This window comes from Rhinolophus ferrumequinum, chromosome 4 (genome assembly GCF_004115265.2).
Source record: "Rhinolophus ferrumequinum isolate MPI-CBG mRhiFer1 chromosome 4, mRhiFer1_v1.p, whole genome shotgun sequence".
Classification (NCBI taxonomy): domain Eukaryota; kingdom Metazoa; phylum Chordata; class Mammalia; order Chiroptera; family Rhinolophidae; genus Rhinolophus; species Rhinolophus ferrumequinum.
Genome location: NC_046287.1, coordinates 46,580,949 through 46,595,974, shown reverse-complemented (window position 1 = coordinate 46,595,974; position 15,026 = coordinate 46,580,949). Strand labels below are relative to the sequence as shown.

At 34.6% G+C, this 15,026-nt stretch overlaps 1 protein-coding gene and 1 pseudogene across 1 annotated transcript in view; both read right to left on the bottom strand.

The window, feature by feature from the left end:
- The window catches only part of ITGBL1 (integrin subunit beta like 1), a 193,671-nt gene that overhangs the window by 64,662 nt on the left and 113,983 nt on the right, over nt 1–15,026 (bottom strand). The window lies entirely within an intron of this gene.
- LOC117021567 (protein cornichon homolog 1-like) lies at nt 5,874–13,485 on the bottom strand (annotated as a pseudogene).

Below are 15,026 nucleotides of genomic sequence, written 5' to 3'. Positions count from 1 at the left end.
TGAAAGAGAAATCCTGCACTTGGAGAAGCAGTGAAAATGACAGTAAAACAAAATATAAAAAACATATCATCTCTGTCATAGAGATTACTGAAACAGAAGAGGAAACTCCACAAATTAATATTTACTTAATCCTAACAAGAGTGTTATCCCTATTTGCAGATATAGGAGATTCAGAAAGATAAGTGATCTCTGCAAAGTCATAGAGCCTGAAAATAGCTGAAGAAGGACTTCAGTCCAGATCTTGTCTCCTATTCCAGGGCCAATTTCAAGATACTCCTCTGGCTCTCTATTGGATACTACGATCATAATTGGAAAGCATTTAAGGAGCCAATCCCTTGACTCTAATTTTTTTTCATATTTTAAGGTTTCTGAAATTACAATGAATCTTTTGAAAATGTTTTTTTAAAAAAATTAGATACTTTCATTGCCTAAGAAAAGGCAAATTAACATCAATAGCAAATATCTACTGATTAGATTTTCTCTTCAATTGAATTAACTTTAATAAGAATGCACACTGTTGTATTTTAATTTAAATTCACATCCTTCATTTCTATTTAAAATATCTTTACAAAGCACTGAAACACAAGAAAGTTATGGTACCTGGAAAAGACTATCAGAGGCAAAACAAAAATCAATGAATTAAAGGCAATAGAAGCTGCCAGGTTTCCTGGAGTGGATTCCTGGAGTGCCTACATTTTAAAGCTAGGCAAGATAGTTGTGACTGATTCTTCAGAAGAACCATCATTCAAGTACTAACACTAATCAATGACAAATGAGCTTTTAAAATTTGGAGAAAATTTTTATTCATTTATAATTACATTTTTTTAAATTGAAATGCACACAAAAAATCTTGTTATTCTCTTCTGTGCTATGAAATTATAGTGTCATTTTCAAAATGTATAATAGATCAAGAATTATGGGAAAGTCTACAAAAATTTTTGGGTCATAGTGATGCATGGTTTTAAAAAGCAAAAAGTTTCTGAGGAATTTGTAGACACTATGAATAAGGCTTGCATTAAATTTTATTTTATTGCAAATAATATGATATATTTGTTATTTTTAATTTTTTAATATGGACATTTTATGCAGTGTTCAAATCCTGAATCTGTTATTCAAATATTGTCAATTATCACTATGCTTTATCATTGAATATCTTAAATCTAGGAAATAGATTATGCTGGGTATATTAGGATGTCATAGCACCTTCCCTGGACCACCAAAGTCCCAGTCTAGACAACTGTCTTTAGAAAAGACGTTGATATTCATCCACTCTACGTGTTTTCAGTTTCAATTTGTGGTTATTTAATTGAACATTCAAACTCTAATTTATTTTGTTAGGATGGTAATATTAAAACTGACAAGCAGCATCAAGCCTGAGATACAAGTTTCTTTTCTACCGAGTGTACAAACAAAGTTAACAACAAAAATAATATTATGAGATATGATAAAAATAATTAACCTTATTTACCACTTTTGCACTTACTACTTTTAGTTTCTGATATTTAAAACCATGCACTATCATGTTTTTTCTAGGGCCTGTTCAAAATACTGAACTGAAATATTACTCAATGATGGAAAATCATTTAAAGTATATTTCCTCTCCTCTCCAATAATTAATGCAATCTTTCAAAAACAGTAACTTCCTTTTTAAACATTAATTTGTCAAATGCTTAAATATCACTTTTGTTGCATATTAAGAAAGCATTTCAGAACTGTAATAGTTAAGCATATTACTAATGTATTTAAATTACACATTTCAAATATATGTAAAATTTTACCATTTATCTTAGAACGGGCCAGCACACCTTCATGGGTAATTTGGCTTCATCAGGCCTAATGTAGGGCCCTTGCAATGATCTTACAAATGTGATTCCAATTAGTTCCAGGATAGTGCTAGGACATGTAGTAGAGTGATCAAGAATCAAAAGATTTCATGCGAGGCCATAAGAGGAAATGATTTTTAAAATATGCTTAGGTATCTCAAAATCTCTTTCTAAATTTATTATCACTATTTTTTTTTTTTTTAGGATTTCATATAGATACTTCCCAGGTTTCTCTTTTGCCCTATGTCATGGAAACTAGTAGCATCATATTCCCCACTATACTCAGAGAAAAGTCTCAAACTCTAGGCACTGCTACGAGTTTTTAATCCCCCCACTGCCAAAGAAACATCATAAACAACCCAGGAACTCAAAACCCTTTTTCTTCTAAACAAAAGCAAAACATGTTGGCAAACACGTAATAAAGGAATGATCCTTATTAAACTTCATGGAAAATGTCAACCACTCAGGATGGCACTGGAATGCACATTCTGATTAAGTAGGTCTGGTGTGGGGTCTGAAATTCTGCATTTCTAATGAGCTTCCACATGATGCAATGTTGATACTACTACTCTAAGGATCGCATAGCAAAAGTACAATTGTTAAGAACACTGATATATATATATATATATTTTTTTTCAGTCAAGACGGCAGAGTAGGTAAATGCTGTGCTCACCTCCTCTCAGAACGATATCAATTACAACTAAACTACAGAACAGTCACCATTGAGAATCACCTAAAGTCTAGCTGAACACTAGTTATTAGAATGCTTAATAGTCTCAGGGAGAACTTCAACATAGAGATAGGAAACATAAAAATGGAGACAGAGAACACAATTAACAACCAATCAGAAATAAAGAATACAATAACTGAAATGAAGAATACATTACAGGGAATCAGCAGTAGATTAGATGAAGCAGAGGATCCAATCTGTGATTTAGAAGATAAGGTAGCAGAAAACACCCAATCAGAACAGCAAAAAAACAAACAAACAAAAAACACATGACAGTTTAAGGGGCCTCTGGGACAACATCATGCATACCAACATTTACATCATATGGGTACCAGAAGGAGAAGAGAGAGCAAGGAATTGAAACCTATCTGAAGAAATATAGTGGTACCTCGGTTTTTGAACGTCTCTGTTGACGAACATTTTGGTTTACAAATGCTGTAAATTTTATGGATCTACGGTATCATTAGATAGTAAAATTCATGCTAAATTTGTAGTTTTAGGGGTTGATTTTAAAGGTCTCGAATGGATTAATCCATTTTGCACTACTTTCTATGGGGAAACCATGCCTCTGTTTTCAAGTGTTTTAGAACTCGAACGGTCTTCAGGAAGGATTACATTCGAAAACCAAGGTACCATTGTAATGACAAAAACTTCCTTAACCTGGCAAAAGAAGTAGATATACAAGCCCAGAAAGTACAGAGTCCCAAACAAGGTGAACCCAAAGAGGCCCACACCAAGACATATTATAATTGAAACGGCAAATGTTAAAGACAGAGAATCTTAAAAGCAGCAAGAGAAAAGCAGTTAGTTACTACTAGGGAGCTCCCATAACACTATCAGCTGATTTCTCATTGCACGCCAGAAGGGACTGACACAAAACATTCAACGTGATGAAAAGTAAGGACCTACAACCAAGATTATTCTACCTAGTACAGCTATCATTTAGAATCGAAGAACAGATAAAGAGCTTCCCAGACAAGAAAAAACAAATGGAGTTTATCACCACCAAATCAGTATTATAAGAAATGTTAGAGGGACTTCTTTAAGAAAAAGAAAACAAAGAAGATAAAAAAAAATATGAATAATAAAATGACAATAACTATATATCTATCAACAATTACTTTAAGTGTGAATGGATTAAATATTCCAATCAAAAGACAGAGTGGCTGAATGGATAAGAAAACAAAACACTTATATATGCTGCCTACAAGAGTTGAGCTTTAGATCCAAAGGCATACACAAACTGAAAGTAATGGCAAAAGATAGTTCATGAAAATGGAAACAAAGAAAAAACAAACAAAAGCTGAAGTAGCAATTCTTATACCAGACAAAATAGACATTAAAACAAAGGCTATAACAAGAGACAAAGAAGGACCCAGTAATCCTACTTCTGGGTATTTATCTGAAGAAACCCAAAATGCTACTTTGAGGGGACATTGCAGCATTGTTTACAATGGCCAAGATTTGGAGGCAGCCTGGGTGTCCATCGATGGAAGAATGGAATCGGCCATGGAAAGGAATGGGTTCTTGTCATCTGTAGCTGCATGGATGGACCTGGAGGGTATTGTGCTGAGTGGAGTATGTCAAACATAAAAAAACAGATGCAATGTGATTTCACTTATATATAAAATCTAAAGAACAAAATAAACAAAACAGAAAGAAACTCATAGATACAGAGAACATTTTGATAGTTGCCAGATGGGAAGGGGATTGAGGGACAGTGAGGAAGGGGAAGGGATTAAAAAGTACAAATTGGTTGTTACACAGTAGTCAGGGAGATGTAGGGTATAGCATAGGATTATAGTCAATAATATTGTAATAACTGTGTGGTGTCAGAGGGTTACTAGATTTATCAGGGTGATAGATGGGATCAGGGTTGGGGGACAGGGTGAAAAAGGTGAAGGGATTAAGGAATACAAATTGGTAGTTACAAAATAGTCATGGAGATGTAAAGTACAGCATAGAGAATACAGTCAATAATATGGTAATAGCTATGCATAGTGCCAGGTGAATAGTAGACTAATCAGAGGGATCACTTCTTAAATTATATAAATGTCTAACCAGTATGCTGTACACTTAAAATTAATACAAAATATTAAATGTCAAAATAAATAAGTAAATAAAGTGTAAAAAAATAAAATTAAAAAAAACACAAGACTAATATTGGCATTCAGTGCAGCTCAGTCAAAGCACCACTGTTTATTAGCTATGAGATCTTGCACAAGTCATTCCCCTGAGTTCTAATTATTTCCTGGATAAAATGAAAACATCTACTGCATATTTTTTTTCAGCTAATGACAACTCCGTTTTCCATTTGCTTAGAGCCTTACATCAAAATATTGATTCGTTCTTTTTTAAAAATTGACAGTATATCTCTTTATTATGGATTAAGCAAGTTTATGAAATACCTATTTGTAATCTTTAAAACAGTACGCTGAAAATAAGCCTTAATTTCAGAGTTTTATTGTATTGCACTAAAGGAACAGCAGGATGGTTACATAATGTTCTCTCTCATTCAGTTTTGGAAATCTCTAAAGTACTTGCAAATTTTTAAGAAACTTTTACCACAAGACTAGAACTATAAGTATAATAACCAATTTTTTAAGTAATGTCTTACAAATTAAAACACATTTAAAATAGCTTTAAATGTATTCTTCATAAGTAATTCAGCATGTTTTTATATCATGTTCATTTATGCTAAAGAATTAAAGCAACTATACTACTCTGATGGAAAATGGGAAATCTCTCATTCGTGCAATATACAGTGTTAATATTCAAGTTGAAGGGAAAAAATCCCACTCTTATTTTTTAATGTATCCATATATATAATCATATACATGATAGATGAGGAAACCCATGACATTTCCCACAGATCAGATATTTATTTTCTGTTCATGAAAAGTACCTGCTATCTACAGCTAATTTATAACTAGATGGTATTTCAATAAAACCAAAATGAGCCCTACAAGTTCCTATAAACAAAACCTTCCAATGGACTAAGGTCAGTCAATAATTAATGCAATCATTCAAGGCATCATCGCTGTTCATAACGAGTGCAAGTTCAAATCTGTCAACACCAGAGGTAGTCATTTTATATTAATTTATAGATAATTCCATTTAAATACTTTATTCTACTATAACATGAAAAGTTTTTCCACAAGCAAAAAATGTGGAAACATTTAAAAGATAAGAATCACTTTCTTTTAAAGTAACTAATCAGATTCCATAAACTACTCTTGGAAACAGGATCTTGCTGGATAGAATACCTTCATTTGGTAGCTTTTTGCATGCACTTAACTGGACCAATTCTTCTGTGTGTTCTAAGAGCTCACCAAAACATAGATCATGCTGTATAGGTAGTAAAAAAAAAAATGCTAGAAGATAAAAAGATAATTTGCACTAGCCTTCTTTCTGACAAAATGCTAGAATATCTGCATTCATGATAGTTGTAGGGTTATAGAGTCCTGGTGCATTCATCACTGGTCTACTCAGATAGCTCCAAATATCACATGCCAAAAGGGGCATATTGAAACCCAGGTTAAGCCAATCTGCTGCACAAAGCAACATGACATCCAAGAAAGTATGGATGAGGTACTTAGAAGTGCAAGAGGATTCAGGGTATTACAGTGGTCTACGGGATTCTTGCAATCAGTCTTCTGCTCATCAAATGCTGTAATGTCCAAGATGGCAAGGAAGATGAGAGCAGCGGGGAGCAGCAGCCCCCCAACATGTAGCAGAATCCAGCGAATGAGAACTCCAAGGCCAGAGAGCAGGAACAGGAAGCAGGGCTGGTGCACGCAGAGAAAGGCAGCGCAGGGCCCTCTGGGCACTGCTGCTGGGGCCGCCTCTGTGGCACCCTAATATTGATCCATCCATGATCTGTTTTTCATTTTATGTCCCATTCATGTTCTGTCAGGAAATCCTATTAGTATTTTCAGAAAAATATCTAGAATCCAACATGTCCTCATCATCCCAAATGCCATAAACTTATTTCAAGCCAGTTATCTCTGGCTTGGAATATAGCAATAAATTCTTAACTGGCGTCCTTGTCTTCCCTTTCCATTCTTCTCTGTTTTTTCTGCACAGTAGCCAGTATGGACCGCCAAAACTAAGTGAGTCCATAGCACTCATGCTCACAACCTTTAAAAGCCTTCTCAAATTACTCAAAGTAAAAGCAAATCATCCTTAACAAGACCGAAGCCTGCATGGCCTGCTTCAACCTTCCATCTCTGACCATATTGCCAACCTTTTCCCAAGCACCGCCATGCATAAAACACTACATTTTTTAAAAATGTTATAAGATTAATTTAAAAATTATGTGAAATTCTTAGAACAGTGTCTAACATATTGTAAATTCTCAGTAAAAGTTAGCTATTACTATTTTGGGTATAAACACAGAGTTGGGCCAGATGAGTTCTTGAAGTATAATATAATTATAGAACTATACAAAACCCTCAACCTATAGATGAAACGATGTCATCCCTGAAATAAAATTAAATCTGGCATCTCATATATTACTGTCCAGCTGACTTTTCACTGACAAAGCAAAGGCATATTAAGTCTTAACTGTCAGGAATATAACTACTTTGGAATTTGAGAAGATACATAATCAAGAATCTACTCATTTATAACTAAATAGTTCTTCAATGGCTAAAGTCTGCGCCAAAAGTATTTACTAAGTCAATGAGCACACAGCGGGCTATTGTCCCCGGGCTTACTTCTGTCACTTTGTGATACCAGTTCTCCATCAAGCATGATGATTAAATCTACAACCTTTCATTTGGTAAAAGAGGAAAGGTAATCTCAAGAACTGCAGTTGTGTCACTGACAAAATGTCTCTTGCTTTAAAAAATAAGTCCACTGCCTTTGCCTCTGCATTTGTCTATCAGCAGGGGACCATTATGTAGTGACAACATTCTGTTCCAGAAGTATTATCTCTAAATAATTACCTGCTTCCTCTCTCCCTGGACTGCTGTACCAGGGAAGCTCTTTTCATTCGGTTATTCAGCAGCATTCACAGATTGCACCTTATTACTATAAAAAAAGATACCTTTTCCATCCCCGACAAAAATGAGGGTAAATGTTAGCCATTTTATGAACTGGCTGCAGTTCAGTTCATTTGCAGCCTGCAGATGGGGAGGGTTTCCCTTATCTTCCTGAACCACTTATCAACAAAGGGAATCTGCGGGTGGCTCTAGCTGGTTGTGGTGACCAGCATTTGAAGAGAAAGGAAAATCCTTGATGCTGGGCTCTCCTGCCTGGTTCTCAGTAAAGTCACGGATTTAACATGAATAAAATACAGAGCAGCTGCAAGCTATGTGCTAGTACTGGACAAAGAGAAAGCACAAATGCTCCTTTTTCTCTCTTTGATTTTATTCTACCTCAGCTTTGCTTTGGATTTCAATTCATGAACAAGACCAGGTAGATGCTCCCCACACCACTTCCACGGACGCTTACTTCATTTCCTTCTGCAGTAACACATTATTTTTTAAATGCCTTCAGGGGAATACTTAAAGGACCAGAAAATACAAAAAGGCAGGGAAAATTAAAAGTATTATACTTATTGGAGCATAGAATGTAAAATGTTTGCCTAGAGTAGAGACGTGATTCAGGAAGAAATGTTTGCTTTCACAAAAGCAAAGGTTTTCACATTTGAGCAACAACAGCAAGAAGAAACCAGCAGCAATGTTGTATTCCAAATGAAATCATTGAAAGAAGCTTGCTAAATAAAGCTTATATGATAAGTGAAATTTACCTGGAAGAAGCAAGGGGTGGTGGGCAAAGCACAACAGACCCAGATTTTTCTGTCTCCAAAGTAACCTCTCTAGACTATCTCTAGGAATGCCGGAGGCTCTGGGTCGCCCTGTACAAATCACTCCTCCGAATGTACTCTGGATATAGTGCTAATTTAAATGGACTCAGAGAGGTATGTGTAACCAGTCTAATGGAATATTTATGAAACTTGTTCCTTCGGTGGTTTTATGCAGTGGGGCATTTTGAAATGAGATTTAAAACAGGCTCAAAAGGCTAGAGTGTATATTCAAAAAAAAATATTTCATGCCTTTAAGATGTTCTGTATTCAGTATTCAGACTATTATTCACTACACTGCCCTGTGATCTCATCCAATATGAAGGAGAAGGTGCTTAGGTCAATTGTCCATTTTTAAATTTTGCATCTCCCTCTCCGTCCATTTTGTGATTGCAAGAGGTTTCCTTATATCTTTGGAACTAACGTACAATGACTCACAGGTGAAGTCATTACCTGTCCTCAGACGAATGTCAACAGGAGACCTAGGTTTTATAATTTTACAGAATCATCTTGTCAGGAATCTGTATGGAACTGTACACGAAGGAGAAACTAAATATATTTATATGCCTTTTATAAAAATCATGACGCAATGTCTCTCTATGTGGAATGAGAAATAAAATAAAACTATGCATTAACTCTTTGGGTAGAAATAAGAAAACAATTTCAGTATAAAAAAAACATGAAACATGATTCATTTAAACAACTTTTTGACTTTTAAACAGTAGTTATCACCCTAGAATAACTTAAGAGGTAACCTCTAATCATTTCTTCCAGATTGATGAACACATACTGAGTATTAGATCACTCTGTCACAGGATCAAGCTAATTAATAAACAGTTAGCATTATTGTATTAATTTTTCAAGTTTTCTTCAAATTTGTGTTGAATTATTTATAATAGGGAAGATTAAAACATGCAATTTAAATGGAGAATAAAATCCATCTTAATGTTAACAAATGCTAGAAATTACGTATTATCAGTCAATAAAAATTTTGTCATTGGCTACAAAATATAATCTTTTAATTAGGAAAAAAAAAAACAAAAATAAAGGGAAATTCCTGTATATCACTAACTGACTTTGGAATTAAGTCATAGGAAAATACACATACATACACACACAGCAACCTCATTCCAGATTCAATTTTTCTTTTCCCTTCAAGATCACTGCTAGGGAATATAGAACTAAACCCATGGGAAGGAGGCCCTGTATTCAATGAAATCAAGATTTCCCACTGACAGATCTCTAACTACTTAGGAACCCATGCTTAGAACGAGTTCTTTAATTTCTTGTACAGGATCATTTCTTTTAAAGAGGAAATACTGGATTCATCTTTACACTCACTTAGTCATTGATTTCACAATCAATCATTGCTCTCCATTCTTAGCCAAGTACTGGCTTGATGCTAGAATATAGAAATACAAAGAAGAACACCACTAGTCATGGACCCAACGATAGGAGACACCAACATAAAACATAATTATAGTAGTGCATATGCAAAAATAAAAGTGTACACAGGTTTATCTGTAACATGGAGAAAAATATGATTACATCTGTGCATGAAGTTTGATTTACATCAGTAAAAAAGGTGTCAGTGGATATCCTAGGTAGAGAGAAGGACATCCACACGAACCTAGACTAGAACTGTGTCTATTGAAATAGAAACAACAGAATTTACATAAACAGAAAAAGACAGACAGATGTTGTCATAAGCTGTATAAGGATTATCATCATATCACCATTATGAGGTCATGAGAATATTAAGAGACGTACATATATCAAGCACTTAGCACAATACCTAGCACATAATAAGTACTTATTAAATGTTAACTACTATTACTCATTCAATCTTCAATCTAATATTGGAAGTACTGCATAAGAACAAAAGCTTAATTGTACAGATTTTTGCATACAGGAAAAGGTTAATTCAATCATCATTGAAGCCTCCAGTGCCTTCCTAGACACTATTCAGGCAAAGGAAACAAAAAGAAGTAGAGAATATAACCTTTGCCTGCAAAAGCCCTGCTTATATATATACCACTATCTTCACTCTATTAAGACATTCCGTCCCATTTCTTTTTGTTCTGTTATATCTCTTTGCTCCCAGCCAGCCCAGGACCTTGACCTGAGTGGACATGTCTTCACAAATCTGTGCTGCCTCTGGTGTATTTCCTTGTCTAATCCAGGCTTTGGGGATCATCTTCCAAACTTTTCCACTTCCTTACTTCAATTATCCCTTCGAACCTTGATTTGTCATGCCAACAATTTTGTTCTCTTTTGACAAAGAAAAAGGTCTGCATTTTCCCCAAGAGTTGAAGAGAATAAAAAAGTTTTGAAAAACTTTCTTTTTGTATTATCTTCATGTTAATGCATTAAAACTGAAAATCTTCTGTCTCTAAAGTCTTATGAAGAGATGCACAAGAGCATTTTAAATGGTAGAATAAGGACTCTAGAGTGTGGGGATACTTTTGAATGAGCATGCAAAGCTCATTTTAGGCTTAGCATCAATCTGGAGTGGATCAGTTTCCTTATCTCTTTTTAAGTGAGAGCTCCAACTCTGAATTTCTATCATGAAAAATCGAGCTTTTTATGGACCCTGAAACTAAAACTCAAGGTCATAAAACATTTTTTCTCGAAGAGCTTGATATCTGCAAGGGCTTCAGGTGAGAAGTAACAGTCTGTATGACAAATAAACAAAAACAGAAACACTGAGGCTCCAGGTTACATATTTCCAGTTTAAAAAAATATGTATTTGGAAGTTGATAATGTGACAAATATTTCTAATTCCACACATGTCCAGGCAGTGAAAAGATGCCTAGACTGGAGATACTCATATGTAGCAAAACTCTAAACAAATACTTTCTTGTTAATAGTTTAAAAGAATGTTTATGATATTAACATCATGAAACCATTAGCTGCCAGGCTACAAAGGTATCAGAAGTCCCTTTGGGGGAGTATCATAAAGAATCACAAACAGACTTCACTTTTTATAGTGATAGCTAGAAGGGCTGATGCCACAGTAAGTGGCATCAGCAAGTGGCACCTTTGCAAATGATTTGCTTATTACTATTTTGGAGAGGGAAACATAGAAAGTCAATGACAGGTCATAGAAACTCAGTGTTCTCTACTTTGGGTACAGCCCCAACAGCAGTTGTTCAGTGTCAAACATCAAAGAGTCAGAGGCACATGAACCATAGAGCTAATGATGATTCATCCTCAGATTTCTTGACTTGTGGGGGTCCCTTCCACAACGCTGGGGAGGATCCTGACAATAAGACATTTTAACTTAATTGATTGAGACTGCTCAGTCTTTCTATTCCAACTTCCACTCAGCCATACTTCTTCTCAGGTTAAGTGGCACTGTAATGGCTCCAGGCACTTTTGGGATTAAGCCAAAGGGAAGTTGAATCAAGGATACATTTACTTTGGGATTAGTGGACGTATAGTCACTTCTATGGCTTTTCAGGGTATAGGAATGGCTTCTAGAAATACTCCTAAAGTCCTCTTGGTCATGAATGACAATGTAAGGCCATAGATCAAGTCATAATATTGAATGAATTCTATAATACTGAGCCCCCATTTGAGAAGTTGAGAACAAGTTCTGATATATACAAACTTGTTCATAAAATTATGAACAGATTCATAAAATTATGTCATATTCTGAATTTTGTGATGTCTGTAGTATTTGCCTGCTTTAAAAAAAATGTAATTTATGTTAATTTCCTTTTTAAGCCTAAATAAATATTCACCTTAATTAGTTTTATACTTGCAATTTTGAATTCATTTTATTAAAAAGGGCTCCCAAAATGTACGTCCTGCAAAATTTGGATCTACTTATTTAGATAATGATGTGTACCCAGAATTACAATGTGGAAACAGGAAAAAAAAATCAAACCATCGTATTAAAGTCTTACAATTATATTCATGGGCCATTTGAATAGAATAATGGATTAAATTATGGAATAAAAATGCATATTAAGCTTGGTCAAAATATCTTAATATAGCTTTATCCTTTAGAAAGAATGTATCCGGACTACATAACAACATACAATAAATTGTATGATCTCATATAAATGTAAAATGTAGAATAAAATGTTGTGTTTAAAAACTAGTTTCCATTATTTTAAAATAATGCAAGGTAAAAGTCAGTTAGGAAATTATACTTTGGCTGGTATCTTTATGTGTATGCCTATAGTTAAAGTACTAGCAGTAAAAGAAATAAGTGTTTTATCATTATTATTTTTCATATTGTCTGTAAAAAGACTTTAATAATTCACAGGAAAACATAATTCACTCAGAAACAGATTCTGTTGCAGTTTTACTGACTATACCAAAGAATATTTCCATAGATCACTGTATTAGTTTCCTATTGCTACTATGTGTATAACAAATTACCACAAATTCTGTGGCTAAAAACAACAAAAACATATTACTTTATAGTTCTGGAGATCAGAAATCTAAATGGATTTCACCAGACTGACACCAACATGTCAGCAGGACTGCATTTCTTCTGTAGGCTCTAGGAGCAATCTATTTCCTTACCTTTGCCAAATGCATTTTTCAGCTCTTGGCCCCATTCTTCCATCCTTAAGTCAGCAACAGGCTAAATCCTTCTTATGTTGAATCACTCTGATTCTGCCTCTTCTTTTGTCTCCTTTTCCACTTGTAAGGACCCTTGTGATTATATCAGCCCACCCAGATAATCCACTATAATCTCCTGATTAGCAATTTTAATTCCATGGGCAATTTTCCCCCTTTGCCATGTAATCTAACATATTCACAGGTTCCAAGGATCAGGAAATGAATGTCTTTAGGGGCCATTATTTTGCCTACCACAATCATTAATGAATTGCTTTGTCCTGTGGTGCTGTCCTTTGGTTATAAATCTGAAAATATGCTGTATATTATCCTTGCTACACCAAGAAGGCACTACATATAATCAAAGTTTCTCAAGATCAATAACAACCTGAAATGCAGTTGCAATCAATAAAAATTGTTTTGTCAGCTCATAAGGATTCTTTGAAGTCTTATACTCTTACATCTCACCACTCCAGCATTGTCCGGAGCTGGGCTAAGTATAACACTCCATCATCGGTTTGGACAGTGATTGGTTCAGCATTGATCATTGTTCCAAGCTAAGCCAATCAGAGTTTTTCTTTAGATTTTATTTTCTCTTGAACTGCCAGGGAAGAAAGAGTCTTTCATTTTCCTTGGTCAGGTTACAGTAATAATATAACTTTAGATAATACTAAAATCCATCTTTCTCCTGCATAAAGAAAAATCACTCTGCAAAAGGCAAGATTAAGACTAAACTGCTGACAAAAGTAGAAGTGTGTGTGCTCGGGGCAGTTGAGTGTGAACATGTACACACATGTCTGTGTGTGTGTGTGATAGAAAGAGTGAAAAAGAGACTGATGTAAGGTTGTCTATAATTCCCTTTTCCATTCATCCTAAAGGTCATCTTTACCCTTGTCTTTTTTGGTTATGTGAGCACATAACTCATTTGTTTATTCTGATTGAATTGGGATTCTGCCATTTGCATCCAAATGACTCTTAATTAAAATAGATGTTGTATAATTGTGTTATATTCTCAGCACTGTAATTAATGACAAAGAAATTAAAAACATAATCAAGAAAGCTAGAGTTCTTTCAGGACAGAAAAACCAAACAACTCTATGTCCCAAACTGGGGATTGCTGTTAAGTGTGATCCGGTAGCAGTAATGCTACACCTTTTTGTTACTGAGAATCTTTGATCTCTAGGAGGCAACAACCATGTCTCTTGAACACTTTCTATATTTAAATTGAACAAATAACAGTACATATTCTCATTAAACACCACTTCCCTCAGTATAGCCAGTTTATAACAGAAATAAAGCTCTTGGATTCACCCAGAAACTTAAGCAACATCAGACAGGTAAAATAACAGCTACCCAAATTATTCCATTAAAGTAAATATTATGAAGAACCTCCTTGTCATATTATATTGACAATGTAATTAATTGCATTGAGTAAATAAATGGATGTATGATGAACGAACAGGGATAAGCACAGGGCGTGGGTCCTTGATCATTCAATGTTAACAACCAACAGTTATTGCTGCTTCATGACCTGTTCATCTATCTTTTCTACTGTTTCCTCAGGTTATGTGTTCTGTCACATTTCTTGAAATTTTCTTTGATAATTTAACTCTATCCCATACATTTCCAAGATTTATATGGACATTACCTAGCCACAGTTAAAACAAGAATAATATGGCTAAATGTTTATTGGAAATAAGTTTATTGCTATATCTTAGTTTGGAGACATGTAAGAATCGCAAAACACCAATTGGATTTCATTATTACATTTTTTTTCGTTTTTTATAAAAGACTATTTTTACATAATGAGATGGGTCTCCTTAAAACAATTCCAAATGAAACTTGATTAGCATACAAATTAAATTTCCTTCTGTTCTTGTTCTTACACTACTGCTATTTCTGGAATGCCAGGTTGTACTCTTATGACCATCTAGTACTTCAAAATTTACTACTAATCAGCGTGGACACCTCTCATGGGTACAGACTGACATCTAAAGCATTACAGAAGAAATGTCATTCTGTTCTGAGAGAAAAACAGGAATGGTGTATTTTTTTTCCTGTGCTTGAACTTTTGCCTGGGTTTCTAATT